Source organism: Hylobates moloch, unplaced genomic scaffold, assembly GCF_009828535.3.
Source record: "Hylobates moloch isolate HMO894 unplaced genomic scaffold, HMol_V3 SCAFFOLD_12, whole genome shotgun sequence".
Taxonomy (NCBI): Eukaryota; Metazoa; Chordata; class Mammalia; order Primates; family Hylobatidae; genus Hylobates; species Hylobates moloch.
Genome location: NW_026652287.1, coordinates 92,780,437 through 92,791,317, shown reverse-complemented (window position 1 = coordinate 92,791,317; position 10,881 = coordinate 92,780,437).

Sequence of the window (10,881 nt, the reverse complement as noted above, 5' to 3'; positions counted from 1 at the left end):
CTCTTATTAGGTGACCTTGATAAGTATTTGGAATAAAAGAATACATAACATCGCTTCTAAGATCAAGTGTGAAAGAATACATACCATTGTTTTTTCCCATGGTTTTTTGGTTCAATAACCTAGATAAACTTTGAAAATGATTTGTAGAGATGAATATCCTTAGCCATCCCTCATGCAGCTATTTCTGTGGTATGACATGGCAATTACCTCATGGTCAAGTTCTACCTTTGTTTATTGCATCAAAAGACGATGCTCTCGACCAGGTGCGCTGGCTCACACCAGTAATCCCAGCACTTTGGGAGGCCAAAGCAGGCAGATCACTGGAGGTTAGGAGTTCGAAACCAGCCTAGCCGACATGGCAAAACTCTGTCTCTACTAAAAATACAAAAATTAGCCGGGCATGGTGGCAGGTGCCTATAATCCCAGCTACTTGGGAGGCTGAGGCACAAAAATCGCTTGAACTAGGGAGGTAGATGTTGCAGTGAGCTGACATCGTGCCATTGCACTCCAGCCTAGTTGACAGAGGAACATTCTGTCTCAAAAAAGAAAAAAAAAAAGTGATGCTCTTAACTTCAATCACCACCCCTGTATAGAAGACCCGGGCACAACCATTTGATATACTACCCCTGTGCATGATCTTTTCTCTATAGTTAAAAATGCTGATCCGTAAAGCCCAGTGTGGTTTACAGTTGTGTGTGGACTGAATGGAAGCTGCTAGTCCAAAGGACACCCCGTTGCTGAAATGTAATGTGCCAAGCCAGGATTGTCTGTTCTCTCTCTTTTTTTTTTTTTTTGAGACAGGGTCTCGCTCTGTTGCCCAGGCTGGAGTGCAGTGGCTCAATCTCGGCTCACTGCAAGCTCCACCTCCTGGGTTCACACCATTCTCCTGCCTCCGCCTCTCCAAGTAGCTGGGACTACAGGCGCCCGCCACCACGCCCGGCTAATTTTTTGTATTTTTAGTAGAGACGGGGTTTCACTGTGGTCTCGATCTCCTGACCTCGTGATCCGCCCGCCTCGGCCTCCCAAAGTGCTGGGATTACAAGCGTGAGCCACCGCGCCCGGCCTGTCTGTTCTCTTGATGCAAAGCAGCCTAGCAGGTTCCTCGGCAGTCAGGCATCAGTGGGCTCTTCTCAGCTGACTGATTATGACAGTGTTGCTTCTCAGTTCCCAGTGTGCATGTGTGTTTTGTGCAGTGGTTCTTGGTCCTGCAAGAATCCACTGAAAGCCCTTCATAGAAAAATGGGAAAAAAAAAAAAGAAGACTCATGCTATATACAGAAGTTCATAGACTTCCCAAAGCCATGATCCAAGTAGGAGTCCGTGAACTGTAAGTTAAACCCCTGGCATAGAATCAGAACACAAAACAAGACTAGAAGCACCACAGTGTGGTTGGCTTTAGGCTTCAGTAGAGCCACAACTTGTTTTCTTGACAGTTGGTTTTTTAGGTGAATAGTTGCAGTAATAGCTGAACTGAACAGCAGAGAGTTTGTGACGTGGCAGGATGCAAGATGTGCAAAGTTGTAGAGATCTGATCAGACCTTCAGTTCCTTTGAAGAATTGTACTAACAGCCCCAAACATCCCTAACCTTCTGCAGATTTATTTTTATATAAGCTTCTAGAGAATACTCATCATGGGGTAATCACATGTGGAAGACATACGGACTATGGATGGTACTCAGAGCCTTCTCAGAACTGGGCATTGATTCTAATACCAGGTTCCTGGGTATTTGTTACATCCTATGTCACGGCCATATCCATTCATTTACTCAGAGAGTCATTCATTTATCAAAAATTCAATTGATATCACCATAAAGTCTGCTGGGGCTGTTAATGATGAGTTTTTATCTTCTCCTTTACCAGGAATTATACCACCCCCCCCCCAAAAAAAAATCCCTTGTTAGTAAAGATAAGACAAAGGAAAAAAGATCTTATTTTCATTTAACTGCTACAGCATGAGTCTTCATTCAGAGCAGAGCATAGCATGAAAGAAAAGTAGGAAGAAGATTCGCAATTCATCTTTCATGTCTGATATGGTGGTGGGAAAAATAAAATAACAATCATGTGGGAATTTTACATCTAATCCTACTTTTAGATTTTAGGTATTGAACACTTGTGTAAATTTTAAATGAAGCCAAAAAAAATACACAAAGGGATAAAGGGCACATCTTTATATTTTTGGAGAAATAATAGAAGTGCTCAAACACATGCCTTTATTACATTTTAATAGATCAAATTATTCTTTAATCAAATCCATTTGTTGTTTCAAAGAAGTAAAATAATTAAAACCATTGAATGGGACATCTTGCTATTTATAACGCTAATTTATGCTTTTAATTAACTTCAGAACATGTGGTTATTTTAGTTGGGCTCTGGAGTTTCCCTGCCCTGCACTACTAGAAACCACCATTGACTACAGAATAGAAAATTCCAGCAAAGTACAAAGCGAATTCTTACTTTGATTTAATCTTTCTTTTTTTGAGAAGGAGTCTCACTCTGTCACTCTGTCACCCAGGCTGGAGTGCAGTGGCGTGATCCCGGCTCACTGCAATCTCTGTCTCCCAGGTTCAAGCACTTCTCTGCTTCAGCCTCCTCAGTAGCTGGGATTACAGGTGCCTACCACCACACCCAGCTAATTTTTGTGTTTTTAGTAGAGATGGGGTTTCACCATGTTGGCCAGGCTGGTCTTCAACAACTGACCTCATGATCCACCCACCTCAGCCTCCCAAAGTGCTGGGATTACAGATGTGAGCCACCGTGCCTGGCTTTTTGATATAGTCTCGTTTTGTATTTATTTGTTTTTAAAACCACATATAATTTTTTAATTGAGATTTACTTTTTTTCACTTTGCAGAACTATTAGTAATAGCTTTTTCAGGACCAAAGTACGAAGAAATTTGGGAAAGGACTGGTCTTTTCCTCATGCTCTGAAACCTTCAAGAATATAAAACTAAAGTATTACAGACTCCATTAAGTTATTAATTGCTGGTAGTTGCTAAAATGTAACACTGTTTGTGCTGATTTTCTGCAACCATGGAAAAAGTACTGACAAAAATAGGTTTTGCCTAAGAAAAAAAATAAAGTGTAGATTAGAAATGATTTATGCTACATATTCTCCTAGACCTGCATTGTCTAATATATAGCCACTAGCTTCATGTGGCTATTAAGCACTTGAAATGTAGTGATGGGGAAGAAAAACTTTTCTTCCATCTTCTTAAGTTAAATAAATTAAACTAACAAAAGACAGATTAATAAGAGAAAAGGCACACAATGTTTATTAATAGTTATGTGCATGGGAGTTCACATAATAGAAGTGAAACTCAAAGAAGCAGTTAGACTTGAGGGCTTATATACCATTTTAACAAAGAGAAAAGAGTTTGGGCTTCAAAGGATGGTAAATCATAGGGAAGTAACTATGAAATGATGGGAGAACCAATGGAAGGTAAAGGTTATTTTAGTAAGTTCTGTTTATGCAAACTCATCTCAGTGTTGACTCCTCATCTCCAATGATAATAGTCATTCTTCATTTCCTGGCAGGGGAGGGTTGGAGAGGAGACCTGCACCAAGGGAAGTTTATGCTCTGATTTTAGGCAGATAAGGAGAGGGCAGAGACCTCCTTTCAGCGTCTGTTAATTCGTAATTGCCTTCAGCTCAAAATAATCATTTTGCCAAAGCGGCATATCTTGGGATGGCTAATCTCCTTCAGTAACAGGTCCAAACTGAGATGTGCTATAAGATTATAATACACACATAATTTTGAAGACTTAGTATGAAGACAAAAGAATATAAAATATCTCAATAATTTTTGTATTGGCTGAGTGTGGTGGCTCATACCTGTGATCCCAGCACTTTGGAAGGCTGAGGCAGCAGGATCACTTGAGGTCAGGAGTTAGAGACCAGCCTGGGCAACATAGTGAGACCTCGTCTCTACATAAAAATTTCTAAATAAAATAATTAAATAAAAAAATAAATTAATAAAAAATTAAAAAGTTTTAAGGCCAGGCACGGTGGCTCACACCTGTAATCCCAGCACTTTGTGAGGCCAAGGTGGGCGGATCACCTGAGGTTGGGAGTTCGAGACCAGCGTGATCAAAATGGAGAAACCCCATCTCGACTAAAAATACAAAATTAGCCAGGAGTGGTGGCCCGTGCCTGTAATCCCAGCTACTCGGGAGGCTGAGGCAGGAGAATTGCTTGAACCCGGGAGGTGGAGGTTGCAGTGAGCTGAGATCGTGCTATTGCACTTCAGCCTGGGCAACAAGAGTGAAATTCCATTTAAAAAAAAAAAGAAAAGTTGAATAAAAAATTTAGCCAGGCATGGTGGCGTGTGCCTGTGGTCCCAGCTATTCAGGGGGCTGCGACAGAAGGATCATTTGAGCCCAGGAGGTTGAGGTTACGGTGAGCTCCACTGCACTCCAGCCTGGGCGCCAGAGCAAGATCCCATCTCAAAATAATAATAATAATTTTTATATTGATTATGTATTGAAATGATAAGACTTTTGATATACTGAACTAAATATGTATTATTAAATTAATTTTATCTGTTCCCACTTTTTAAAATGTGGTTACTATTACAACATTTAAAATAAAATGTGGCTTATATTATACTTCTGTGAGTCAGGGTTGTCCTGGATAGTAAATAAATGACTCAAGCAAAGAGTGTATTTGGTTTCTAGTAGGCTGGCCTTCATCATCAGGCAGACAGCAGATGTTAGCTAATTTACTAGAGCAATTGCAACTTAAACTCAGAAGTAATTTAAACAATACAGAGACCTCCTGGGATGCTTGGACAAGTGGAGAGTATTTTTGTTCTTGTATTTGTTATTTTAAACTTTCAATGATATATTGGTAGACTGTTTGAGGTGAAACTTTTCATATCCACTTCAAAGACAGCCCTCAGTTCTTTAGAATGTAAGATAAGAACAATAAATCTCGAGTTGAAATGATAGAAATAAGATCAAATTAAATAGTAGGGGGATCTGATGAAATGCAGTTAACTTAAGAGCATTCCCTGGTGTCCAACATCCATACAAAAAAGGTCACCATTTATGGAAATGCAATGTAGTAAATATTACCTCCCAGGTGACATCAACCTAAGAGCTGAGTGAGGGATTGAGATTATTAACAATTAAGACAAAAAGTATTATTTTGCACTAGCCCCCATCTGCTGATTCTTGGAGCTTTTCCGAATCTTTCTTGATGACTTAAGATGGCTGTGGGGATGACCGTGAATGAAACCTGAGGGATTTTTTTGCCCCACATTTTCTCTTGGTTTCCCAATCCTGAAAGGGCTCCTGGTCTTTTCCAGGGTATTTTAGGACCACAGATTGCCACCTATGACCTGCCTGTTCTACACCTGCTTCCTTGACTTCGGTGGAGTTGTCACTCCTCACAGCTGCTGCCTTCAGCAAACCACTCTCACATTTGGGTGCCAAAAGCAGAGCAGTCCTGAGCTTCTACAGCAGCCTGTCCCCCTCTACTGAAAATTAGCAACTTTCTAGCTTCTTGTTTTATTGGTTTTTTTTTATATATTTATATTGACTTTATTTCTAACAGCCAGAAACAGGAAACAATACAAATGTCCATCTACTGGCGGTAAACTCATAAACACACTGTGGTGTATCCAAACAATAAAATACTCTCCGCAAAAAGGAACAAACCACTGATAATACAACAGCAAAGGATGAATCTCAAAAGCACATGCCAAGGAAAAGAAGTCAGATGCAAAACACTGTGGTGGAATACTGTGCGGTTCCACTCAGGTGACGCTCTGGAAAAGGGAGAAGTACACGGATAGAAATCAGATCACTGGTCACCAGGAACTCGGGCTGAGGGGAGGGGAGTGACTCCAAAGGGTCACTGGGAGGCTTTCTGGGGTGATGGAAATGTTCTGAATCTTCACTGTAGTGGTTGGTGATTGCATTTCTCAAAATTCATAAACTGAATACCTAAAGAGGTGAATTTTACCATACATAAATTATACCTCCATAGAACTGGGTTAAAAATCTTATTTGCACAAACATTCTGAATTATCAGAATGTTTTTTATCCAAGGTGAATATCACCTGTGGTCAAGATCTTCCCACCAGGATGGTCTTCTTGCAGTCCCAGCCCCAGCCCCAGTCACTATGTCCGGAGTGGGTTTTTTTTTCTTTTTAGATGAAGTCTCACTCTCCACCATGTGAGGACACAGCGAGAAGGTAGCCACTTGCAAAACAGGAGGAGAGCCTTCACCAGGAACAGAATCTGCTGCACCTTGATCTTAGACTTCCCAGCTTCCAGAAGTCTTCTCCGCCTGATGGTCCAGTCCCATTTCCACTGACGGACCTGCAGCACTAGCCCTCCTCCACTCCCAGGAGGAACCTCCCCCAGGGCTGCTGCTACAGGGCTGCTTGACTTCCTTAGGCTGCTCCATCGGGATTCACATTCCCCAACCCACACAGAACCTAGCCAGGGCCTTCCTAGCTTCTTTCCTTCCCTTCTTTCCTGAGGGGAAAGTCCACCTTGGGTTTAAATGGCTTAAGACTGGGCAATAAGCCTGATCTCACTCTCAGCCGCCTTTGTCTACATCATGCTTATGTTTTGACAAAGTGGAATTTTACCTGAAGCCCTTTTATGTTCTGGAAAATGACTTACTGCAAGGGGCCACCCTTCCCCATATGACTTAGACAAGTTTCATGAGTGCCCCTTTGTCTACTGATGACAAAACCAGATAGGGATCTTCCAGTCTTCTGTTTTTGACCTCCTAAATGACTAGCTGAACTGCTTGTCACCACTGATCAATCAGAACAAAATGCCTGTTAGCCAAACTTTGGTTAAGCTTCTCTCCTTCCCCCAGGCCCCCGAACTTTGGCCCTCCCTAACCCAAGCCAGCATACGGCCTCTTCTTAGGAACCCCTCCCCCCAAATAGGCTGGCCACCAGGTAGAACATTCTCTGATCTACTGTCCCATGAGGTCACCCTTTCATTCCTCCTTGAATTAGCATAGTGATGTCACCTTCCTGAGCCTTTTCTTTTCTGAGACAGAGTCTTGTTCTGCTGCCCAGGCAGAAGTGTAGTAGTGTGATCTCAGCTCGCTGCAACCTTGGCCTCCTGGACTCAAGCAATCCTCCCACCTCAGCCTCCCAAGTAGCTGAGACTACAGGTGCCTGCCACCATGCTTGGCTAATTTCTTTTGGTAATTTTTGTAGAGACAGGATTTCATCATGTTGTCCAGGCTAGTCTTGAACTCCTGGGTTCAAGCAATCCGCCCACCTTGGCCTCCTAAAGTGCTAGGATTACAGGCGTGAGCCACCGTGCCCAGCTCTGAGCCTTATTTTCACCTCAATACCAGACATTGCTAAGTGGCAGTTGCTGGGCCAGGGTCAGCCCCAAATTTCCTTTATTCAGTACACACAGTATTGGAAATATTTCTTTTAATCAATTACCACCATTGAAAAAAAATCAGGAGACTTTACGTAAATCTTTTGACTTCTCTTAAGAAACAGGATCTGGGAACATTGTTTCCATCTCCTTGTGAGGTGACAGCACTCATAACTGGCCTGCTTTGTTCATTTTCATGACCCCTGGCAGAGAGTGCACAGTTCTCCCTCATATAGTTGTTATGAGGTCCAAATAAAATAGTGTATAAAGTGGCTCCCAGTAAGAACTGAATCATTATTACTTCTCCCTTTTTAGTTGCAGAAATTTAGGTTTGCGAGCTTACGTTGACTTTTAAGCATCTAAATGGATTTTCCATTTTACATAGATGAATAATGATTAAAAATAGCAAAAGTAGGATTAGATGAACACCTGGGATGAAGCAAATCCTTAAAGGAAAATAATATGATCTCAGAATCTGGAAAGCATGTTTGCAAGATACATTTTTCTTTGAGATTAAAATCTTAGACTTTTGTTATCTCTTCCAAATGAACCATTTAATCAATGAGACAGTTTATTGGACAAATAGATGTTTTCCTTGCACTGTGCCAAAAAACAGATTTGATTGATTTTACAATTAAATTGAGGGAGGTGGCTGATAGTTTTTGCAAACTCATTCCTTGCCCTTTATTGATTTTTGTTTAAAGTTTAGCCATTGAACATTACAATAAAGTAACTAAGCAAGCCACCTTGAACTGACAAAAACAAGGGCACTCACTAAGTGAAAACACCACACATAATGATAAGACCTGTCAGAGCACTTATGGATTCTGCATCTGATCACTGGAACATGACGTCTAGAGTGCTAGGATTAAGAATCTCAGCCTTGAAGTTAAAAAAAAAAAAAAAAAAGGAATCTTAACCTTTTCCTGGCACAGTGGCTCATGCCTGTAATTCCAACACTTTGGGAGGCCAAGGCTGGAGGATTGCTTGAGGCCAGGAGTTTAAGACCAGGCTGGGCAACATAGTGAGACCCCTCCCCTTCCCATCTCTACAAAATAATAAAAAATATATAAATAAATAAATAAAAGAATCCCAGCCTTGAGATTAGCTTTGGACTATCAAAGCTGCCTCAACTATTGCTCATTTAGAGAGCTCAAAAGCTTTTTTAAGAACTCGCTTGTTTGTTTCATTTCCTCTTCTGAAGATTTTTTTGCAGATCCAGACTTTGAAGAGGCTCCTCCCTCCTGCCAGGCTCACTTGCCCTTGTCCTTGCTGTGACAGATTACATATTTCAAAACTCTCAAGTAGTGCCCCTCTTCTGCCCCAACCCTACCACCACCATGCATATCCCTTGCTGAACTCTGAAACCAAGACTCAGTTTCAGGAAACACAGCTGTCAGAACACTCCTCCATTTACAGAGTCTATAGGCATCTTACACGAGGTCTCCAGGTCCCCATGTCCCAGCATGAAGTGGGGGTGGAATGTGGCAGAGGCCTGTCACCTCTCCTCCCTCCAGGGCTGGCAACTTAACTTCCCCCCACCTGGGTCTTCTGTTTCACAACAGATTCAGTCTTTTCAACTTCAGGATGCCTCTCTTGGTAGCTCACACCTGCAATCCAAGCACTCTGAGGGGCAGAGGATCCCTTGAGCCTCGGAGTTCAAAATCAGGCCAGTCAACATAGTGATACCCCTTCTCTATCAAAAATAAGAACTAAAAAATCTTTTTAAATGGATGCTTCTCTTAGCTTGGCTTCTCTTTGCATTTGAAAAATGATGCCAATTCTTTTCTTCAGGAGACGTCTTTGAATGCCTCTGGCATTTTCACAGATTGCTCCTTTTTTTCCTAAACTTTGGTTATGAAGCAAAATGTGTGGCAATTTACACGTTTCATCAGTTGTTACTAAGCTGTGTCTCTGCTTGCTTTGTAAACTCTTTCCCAGACCCAGTGAAAAAGCTCATGCGCTTCTTTTACTTTTTTGAAGTGAACTAGCACCCTCTGTAGGCCAATCTTGTTATAAATACAAGAAACCACATCTCAGGGTGTTATTAATAATTTCTAGTGCCAGCGCCTAAGGCAAAAAAATCGCATTCGTCAAACCTATCTATGAAAATCCCTTAAATTATCAGGAAGCATAAAAACCAAGAATTAGTTTCTTTTGTTTCTGTTTTGGTCAGTGTCTCCCTTTTTTGGAGTAGTGGATTTCAACAGGGGAGGGAAGATTAAAAAGAGAGTCTTTTTGGCCGGGCGCGGTGGCTCACGCCTGTAATCCCAGCACTTTGGGAGGCCAAGGCGGGTGGATCACGAGGTCAGGAGATCGAGACCATCCTGGTTAACACGGTGAAACCCCGTCTCTATTAAAAATACAAAAAATTAGCCGGGCACGGTGGCGGGCGCCTGTAGTCCCAGCTACTCGGGAGGCTGAGGCAGGAGAATGGCTTGAACCCGGGAGGCGGAGCTTGCAGTGAGCCGAGATTGTGCCACTGCACTCCAGCCTGGGTGACAGAGCGAGACTCCGTCTCAAAAAAAAAAAAAGAGAGTCCTTTTCTCTACCTCTCTTTTTGTCTTTTCTCCCACGCGCTTATGTGGAGAAGCTTGTATTCTTCAATTTCCATATAATATATTCATTCACTCAGAAATGTTTATTGAGTCAACTACCTGCCAAGCACAATACAGATTCTGATACAGAGAGATCCCTGCTCTCATGGAGCTTACATTCCAATAAGGAGAGAAGATTACCAGCTAGATTTTTAAGAGATGCTTCTTCAGAGAATAATAGATACTCTGAGCATAATAAAATGAGAATGGTGTAGAGAGTGATAGGGCAGTGGGGTAAGCTATATTAAATAGAATAGTCATGGTGGGCGTCCAGAAGGAGGTGATTTTTAGCAGAGATTTGAATGAGGAGGAGCCAGATTCCTAAATTCTGTGCTGGGGTGTGACCACAGCAGTCTGGCTTGCCAAATCTACTCCTAATCTGTGTATTTACTGCCTACCACATGTTGTATTTTGGCTACACCACATTAGTCCCCAAAAAGTAGATTACGAGGTGGGAGGACCACTTAAGGCCAGGAATTTGAGACTAGCCTGGGCAATATAGTGAGATTCCATCTCTAATTTATGAAAGAGAGAGAGAGAGAGAGAAAGCAAAAAAAAAAAAGGCTGGACCTGGTGGCTACACCTGTGATCCCAACATTTTAGCGGGGGCAAGGCAGGAGGATTGCTTAAGACCAGGAGTTAAAGAACAGCCTAGGCAACATAGTCACAATCTGTCTCTATTATTATTATTATTATTATTATTTTTTTTTGAGGTAGAGTCTCACTCTGTCACCCAGGCTAGAGTGCAATGGGGTGATCTCGGCTCACTGCAACCTCTGCTTCCCGAGTTCAAGTGGTTCTCCTGCCTCAGCCTCTAGAGTAGCTGGGACTACAGGCATGTGCCACCATGCCTGGATAATTTTTGTATTTTCAGTAGAGACAGGGTTTTGTCATGTTGTCCAGGCAGGTCTTGAACTTCTGACCTCGT